We start from the raw sequence: 8,722 nt of genomic DNA, 5'->3' as shown, positions 1-8,722 counted from the left end.
GTTCACACTGGATTGATGTGTACTCTTATTATTATGCTCATCTTCCTCCCCTTGATGACCTGTTGTTGCATGTTTTGTTTGCATATTTTTGCCTGGTGTTTGCATTTGGGACTCATCAAGTAAAATACCCTCAGCATCATCATTTACCATCTGTTGTTCCCTTGGTTCGGCCATGTTCTTATTATGTTTCCATCTCCATCTACCATGTTGTCCCCTTTTGGTTGTTTTGTTTCATGTGGGTTGTTGGCTGTTTCCTTTACCGGGCTTTTGTGGATATAGAAACTCTTCTCAATCCATGTCCTAGTATCTTCTTGTGGCACATGTTCTTGATTGACAATGTCCTGATTCTCTGAGACCTCTTCAAGTGCTGCAAATACATTGGTAGTTATCATGGTTCCCTCCTTATTCTTTTGTACTGGACTAACTTCCCCAATTATAACACCTGATTTATCCTTCTTGTATTTGCTCCTTCTTTGCATCCATTCTTGTTTACCAGTATTGTACCATCCCTTTCTCCCTTGAATGCCTTCTTTATTTTGTATTTCTGTGGAAACAACTTCTACATTTTCTTTCCTTAATTCTTCTCTGTATTGCTTCGCCATCGTCAGGATTAAGCACTCTACATTCCATCTCCTCATGACCTTGGAGTTTACAATGTTTGCAATATTTTGGTAAGTAATCATAATTAATCCTTACCCATTTTGATTTTATTATTCCTGATTCATCCTCTTCAGCAATGTTTATTCTCTTTGGAAGTGTTGCTAATAAATCAACCTCAACTTTGACTTTTGCGCAGCTTGGTCTTGTTTTGTTTGTGTGCATCAACGTTAAAGGTTTTCCAACTGAAGTTGCCATGGAAATCACTGCCTCTTTAGCAAAGAAATTTGGAGGCAGTTCAGGGAAACTTATCCAAGCTACAACCCTTGAAGTCTCCTCTTTTGGATTGAACCATGGATCCCAAATGAGAGGTCTCATTTGGCAATACCTGTCATGCACTTTTAGGTAGTATGCAGGGGTAGACATCATTCTTACATAATCTTCCAGAAAATTTAATCGTATCAGAATATGTCTTTCATCAAGCAATCCTATGATTGGCACACCTTTAATTCCACATTGTATTGGAATTACCTTCTTGAGTTCTTTAATATCAATATTGTCGTAGGAAAACTTACCAATCACTGCATATTGTAATTTCTCCTTCACTATCATCTGTTGTATCTCATTGGTATTCCAAGCAATGAATGGTTCCCCATTGATGTATGTAATTTTCTTTGGTGGAATTTCGACAGTAGTGGTATCTATAGTTGTGGGTTTATATAAATTGGCATATGTTAGATTCTGTGTTTTGGGCAAAGAGTTTTCAGTATGTAAAATTGTAGGTTGTGGATTTTGGGTTTTCGTTGTATTCTGGGCTACCGGTAGAGGTTGTCCACCGGTTGATTCGGCCATTCTGGCCAGTAGTGGTGGCGGCTAGGGTTTGGGTTTTTGAACTCGTATACCCTTTGCGCTGAAGGAATTTTTCTAACACTTATTGGTTCTTATTCAAACAAATATAATTATGCTCGTAAACACAAAGTTCGGGACAAGACATTCTAAAGAACGTATCATACGAATTGATCCAAAAATTAATAATCTACTACCACTACTACTACTACTACTACTAATAATAATAATAATAATTATTAATAATAATAATAATAATAATAATAATAATAATAATAATCAACTCACGTAATATACTCATACGATATTATCAACACATAGTAGTGGAGTTGTTAATATTATAATAATAATAATCTCTCTCTCTCTCTATCTCTCTCTCTCTCTCTCTCTCTCTCTCTCTATATATATATATATATATATATATATATATATATATATATATATATATATATATATATATATATATATATATATATAAGGAGAGTAGTCTAGCTTAATATTAAGCCAAGTGGCGTAATATGAACAAGTCACTTGGCAACAAATTCTATTTGCATTAATTATTAAAGAAGTTATTAATTGTAGTTCAAAATATTACCTAATTTAATAATCTACTACTACTAATAATAATAATAATTAATAATAATCTCTCTCTCTCTCTCTCTCTCTCTCTCTCTCTCTCTATATATATATATATATATATATATATATATATATATATATATATATATATATATATATATATATATATATATATATATATATATAAGAAGAGTAGTCTAGCTTAATATTAAGTCAAGTGGCGTAATATGAACAAGCCACTTGGCAACAAATTCTATTTGCATTAATTATTAAAGAAGTTATTAATTGTAGTTCAAAATATTACCTAATTTAATAATCTACTACTACTACTACTAATAATCTATATCTATATATAAAAGGAGAGTAGTCTAGCTTAATATTAAGCCAAGTGGTGTAATATGAACAAGCCACTTGGCAACAAAATTCAATTTGCATTAATTATTAAAGAAGTTATTAATTGTAGTTCAAACTATTACCTAATTTAATAATCTACTACTACTACTACTACTACTAATCTATATATATACATATATACATATATATACATATATATATATATATATATATATATATATATATATATATATATATATATATATATATATTAAAGGAGCGTAGTCTAGTCTTTATATATATAAAAGGAGAGTAGTCTAGCTTAATATTAAACTAAGTGGTGTAATATGAACAAGCCACTTAGCAACAAATTCTATTTGCATTAATTATTAAAGAAATTATTAATTGTAGTTCAAAATATTACCTAATTTAATAATCTACTACTACTACTACTACTAATAATAATTAATAATAATAATAATAATAATGAACTCACGTAATATACTCATACGATATTATCAACACATAGTAGTAGTAGTTGCTAATAATAATAATGAAAATAATAATGAACTCACCTAATATACTCATACGATATTATCAACATATAGTAGTAGAGTTGTTAATATTATTATAATAATAATAATAATAATAATAATAATAATAATAATAATAATAATAATAATCTATATATATATATATAAAAGGAGAGTAGTCTAGCTTAATATTAACTCAAGTGGCGTAATATGAACAAGCCACTTGGCAACAAATTCTATTTGCATTAATTATTAAAGAAGTTATTAATTGTAGTTCAAAATATTACCTAATTTAATAATCCACTACTAATATCTATATAAAAGGAGAGTAGTCTAGCTTAATATTAAGCCAAGTGGCGTAATATGAACAAGCCACTTGTCTATATATACTTTTTGCATTAATTATTAAAGAAGTTATTAATTGTAGTTCAAAATATTACCTAATTTAATAATCTACTACTACTACTACTAATAATAATAATAATTAATAATAATAATAATAATAATAATAATAATAATAATAATAATAATGAACTCATGTAATATACTCATACTATATTATAAATACATAGTAGTAGTAGTTGTTAATAATAATAATGAAAATAATAATGAACTCACCTAATATACTCATACGATATTATCAACACATAGTAGTAGAGTTGTTAATAATAATAATAATAATAATAATAATAATAATAATAATAATAATAATAATAATAATAATAATAATAATAATAGTAATATCTATATCTATATTATAATAAAAGGAGGGCAGTCTAGCTTAATATTAACCCACGTGGCGTAATATGAACAAGCCACTTGGCAACAAATTCTATTTGTATCAATTCTAAAAAGAAATTAATTGACATTATTAAATGAACTCACCTAATTTGATGTATTGATTGGAGAAAGTTATTAATTGGTATTCTTGGATTCTAATTTATAGTCAACAATGCTCCTTTAAATGGTAAGATATAATATTGTCCTTTATTACTTTCTCGCAATTAAGATAAATTCAAGCCCATATGAAGAGCACCCGTACGATTAAATTGAATGCAATATCAAAATTAAAATGTATCAAAAAATCATGATTGAAATTCATTTGTTTAATATTTTCACTTTAAAATGTTACCGTGTAAGTAATCTATTAGGAATATAGAAAATGATAAGTCTAAACGAAATTGAGATATCAACAATTAGATTTTATCACCTTTCTTATTAATAATAGAACGAATCAATATTAGCATAATTAGCAGGAAAAAAAAATATAATGCTACTTTGAATTTTAAACCAAGTTCATACTATATATAGATGTAAAACAATTTAAACTTAAAATAAAAAAATAAAAAATAGGATTTGAATTAAATTGAAAGACAGTTACCTTTTTTAAACTAATCAAATGACTATCCTTCCTAAAAGTAAAAAAATGGAACACATCAAAGTTTTTTGGTACTTTCTTTTAAGAAGAAGATTTTCTTTCAAGCTAGAGTAGTAACAGAATCAAATCGACAAGTTTTATGGCTCTGATGAACTAAATCTTATAAATAAATATCGATTTCCTTTTCTATATTTCTCTTTCTATGTAGAGAAAATATTCTAATACAAATATTTGAACTGAAATAAAAAATTTGAATTTGAATTTAAAGTAAAACATGTGCAATTCAAATATCATCATATAAGGAATATTGGAATTCCCCCCCCCCCCCGCCCCTCCCCCAATTGATTGGGTTATCTTTGTAATGAATTTATAATGCAATAAAAATTTAAAATTGATTATACCCCCTAAAATTTAGGTAACTGATTATAAATTCTAAAATGTTTAATTCAAATTCTGAATTTGAAGTAGTTAGCCATATATTTCTGTGGAAAAATGGTTAAAAAATTATCTCCTTTTTCGGCTTTTCTCTATTTATATATTTTTTTATTTTGCATTCTCTATTATTAATCTGCTATATCTTATTTAAATAAATAATTAAAAAAACAATCACTAATTAGAAAAAACAACCGATGCCTTATATGAGTCCAGAAAATCTTCCTGAAATTTGTGGAGATAATTGAGTAATCAGTTACATAAAATTAAGAGAGATTTAAGGAGAACTTCATTAAAAAGGATTTGAGTGGAAGTTACAAAAATGATGAAGCGGGCACATAAATAAGATATGAAATAATTGAAAATCAATCAATAATGATACATAATTATGGTATATTTATTTTTGTGCAAATTATTAAGCAAAAAAGAGTGATAAATTTCTGGAGTCATTCTATTTATGCGATCAACTAACTCTCCAAACATCCTCCTTGCTTTTGCTTTTCATTGCTTAAAATTTTCAGTGTTTATAATCTGTATTACATGTGTAGTTTCTTGATTTTATGTTGTTTTGCATAATTATGATATAAAGGTGATTGACTTTCTTGATCTTTTTCTTTTTTTATCCTTTCAACACCAGGTTTTGGTAGAGTAGGAGATCAAGAATGTTGATGAAAAGTTTTCTCAAGGACATCACTAATTCAAAATAAGAGTTAATGAAGGTTGAACGTTGAATTGACAACGTATGTTTGGAACAAGAAAATTATTTGTCGCGAATGATTTGAATTATTCATAGTGTTGATAGTTTGTAAGTTTGGTGAATGCTTGATTTGGATACAAAAGTTTATACTTCCTCTATCCCAATTTATGTATACTTTTCGCTTCCCAACATTCAAACTGCATGAATTTTGATCAACATCTTGAGGTATATTTTTTTACCAAATTGATATGGTAAAAGTTATAACTTATTTTTCATGTAGTTTTCAAATAAAATATTAATTTTCAAATATTGAGTTAATCTATTCCAATTTAGCTTCAAAGTTTAATCAAATTGATTCTCGAAAAGTGAAAAGTATCTAATAAATCACATTTTAATATGATTAATATTCTTTAATTTTGTCCGCGCATCGCGCGGGTACGAATACTAGTTTTAGTAACAAGAGAAAAATATATCCACGTAATCCATCTCCACTAAAAATCAAAGAACGTTAAAGCATAAGTCAAAAGAAAGTTAGAAGATATATGTCTCGAAACAACTATAGGAAATATGTGACTAAACATTCGTAAGCAGATGTTCCATCATTCGAATTTCACTTAGATAGTAAATTTATAAAATACATGTTAAAATGATAAATCCCTTACTGTTTGGATAAATAATAATCATTCAGAGGTATATATCTTTTCAAATATTCTCTTGTCCAATACCACCTTCCTTGAATTTTCATTTATTTTCTAGCGTAGTTAGACTAAATACCTTAAAGTTTTACCTTGTGATAGTACAAAAAAAAAAAAAAAAAAAAAATTGAAAAATAGAAAATTTTGGCTGTTAATAATAAAGTCATACCTACTGTGCTTCAAAAAATTTGAAAGTCAGTGTCGTTTAAAAGCAAATATAGTGACCTGAAAGACGATCAGATGATATATTCATGGTTAGACAAAAGTCAAGTAATCAAACTTCAACAAAATTAGAAAAAAAAAAAATACCAACAGATAAATTAAAAAACGTACATCTCACTCTTCCCCTTCATTTTTCTTATCTGAAAAATCACACCAGCCTCATAATTTAAAAAGGAATGAGTATATATTGATCAACTTTCTATATTTTTTGAAATGTCGCACCGACTTTTAATAATAGATCAAAAGGAAAATGGCAGCGACAACTCAAATGAGACCAAAGGAAACAGATACACATGCACCAAACTTGTGCATTTTTTAGAGTTTGATTCCATACCAAATAAAAAAATAATGTATTTGACCAAACAAGAGGATATTAGCCTGTTCAAATGGCTAATATGCAGAATTCGTGACTTTTGATATTCTTTTCTTCCGTAACTTCCACCAAGAATTAATTCTGGAGAATGTAAAGACGTTACATAAATGATTCTTGAATATGGATGGAATAATAACTAATCAAGAGTCTTATGGTAAATTGTATAGGAATTAAATAAGAAGCTGAAGAAACAGACGGTTTCACAGTGTCTAAGTCGTTCATGGTACATTGTATTTTCTGTGTATTCAAAGTGGTTATTTGACTGTATCATTTTTTTTATATGAAAATGTACATTTACATTTTTTTACGAAAATGTTATAGGATTAGCGTTTGCTTAAAGGATAAAAATGTCATTTAACTTTTAATGGACAGTATGGTAATTAATTCAATTTTTTCATTTGGGGCTTCCCACTTATAATGGAGTATGATATATAACATGTACACTAGACACCACTGTTTTATCTTTCTGCATTCCAACTCTACATAGAACTGGAATGCCAAAGATTAGAATGAAGATCTGAAAGGGCTCTTTTGCGAATGAAGTGTTCTCTAATGAAGGACTCTTGACGGAGATCATTCTCCATTCTGCTGGTCAAATCACTCGTTCGATTCAAATGCGTCTGAATACAATGGAGTTTTCTAAGCAGTAGCCCCTACTCACCTGCGTCAGAATCCCCCATTTTAACCCTCCCCATGGCCTCCTCTGGACAACTCTTTTCTCTCGACCAATCCTTTTCATGAATTTGTGTCCCTCAGCCTGGAAAATCCAATTCCAACACCATTCAAGAAGCTCTGCTTTGTACATGACCCTTCTGAAATTAGAATTCGGCAAATTTTGCAATGGACTTTTGCTTTGCTGGAGCTATCGCACTCGCGTACCTGACAAAAACTACTACATACACAACCCAAATACCCGACAATTTATCAAACTTATGAAACTCTGATGGAGAAGGACAAATTTCCAAGGCTGTTTTTGGGATGACCTAGCATTTGATCCATGGCAATCACCTCATTATAAGGTGGTTTGCATATCACTCATGAGCAGTACTATCGGATAGAGATTTACTCATCTGAAACAAAGAAACGGAGAGTCTTTGGTCCACCTTTTCCTGCTCGTCGTGACATAAATTTCTCGTTCGATGGAGCTTATTGGAATGGTGCCATTTATTGGCCATGTGGCGACAACTCGTGTTTCAATATTGAAGAAGACAAGCTCATTACGGAGAGTCCTGTGGTCATTTGCATCTTGTTCAAGTGCAGAGTCACCAAAAGCTCACTTTTTACAATATTTAAACGATGAAAAGTTCTTCCCTTGAGCTCTCCTCGCCAGTATGCTCGGTAGCCACTTAAGATCAGTATGTCGTATCTGGATCTTCAATCATTTAAGGATCTATTTTAAGCATGTTTAATGAACACACACAAAAAGAACAAATGCTTCATAGTCTCAGGACAACAAGTCAACAACCACATAGTAGACAAGAGTTGTCCAGACCCCCATTCCAGCCAATCTATCCCTCCTATATATGCAATTGCAATCCAGCACATGAAGCTATATTTAAGGATGTTAGTCTTGCTTCACACACCTCTCCACCAACAACAGTGTTTACCAGCTCCTCTTCTCTATTCATAGCCAAGTTGAATAGTATATTTGCCATTTACTTGCAACCACCCGTTTTGTCTATAACCATCAGCATGTTTGTCCTTAATGTTGCAGACTTTTTCCAGTACCAGCAGTTGTCTTTGAAGTGGTGAATACTTCCATCAATTAGAGCCCTTCAACTTGTAATAACGTATTTTCTTTATTTTCTTTGACTAGTCTAGTATAGACTTTGTACCGGTTGTCTGTGAAGATGGGAAGGGTTTGGAGCTGTTAAGGTTAAGAATGATAGGGTAAGGTTCACGGTTCACTTGCTCGTGCCGGTAAGGTTAGGGGATCAAGCAATCAAAACTTTCAAGCAAGCAATCAATTCTCTGTACTGGTGTCTCTCCCCCTCGACACCGCTTGCTCTCATTGTAATAGCTTTCATTAATGCAAAC

General features: G+C 30.0%; 1 pseudogene; it reads left to right on the top strand.

Annotated features, from left to right (window-relative positions):
- The first annotated feature begins 7,049 nt into the window (after window positions 1-7,049).
- On the top strand, window positions 7,050-8,514 carry LOC132061242 (F-box protein At5g07610-like; annotated as a pseudogene).
- The last annotated feature ends 208 nt before the right edge of the window (window positions 8,515-8,722 follow it).

The sequence above is a fragment of the Lycium ferocissimum genome, chromosome 6 (assembly GCF_029784015.1).
Source record: "Lycium ferocissimum isolate CSIRO_LF1 chromosome 6, AGI_CSIRO_Lferr_CH_V1, whole genome shotgun sequence".
Taxonomy (NCBI): Eukaryota; Viridiplantae; Streptophyta; class Magnoliopsida; order Solanales; family Solanaceae; genus Lycium; species Lycium ferocissimum.
Note: the sequence above shows the minus strand (reverse complement) of the source record. Positions and strands in the feature narration are given on the sequence as shown.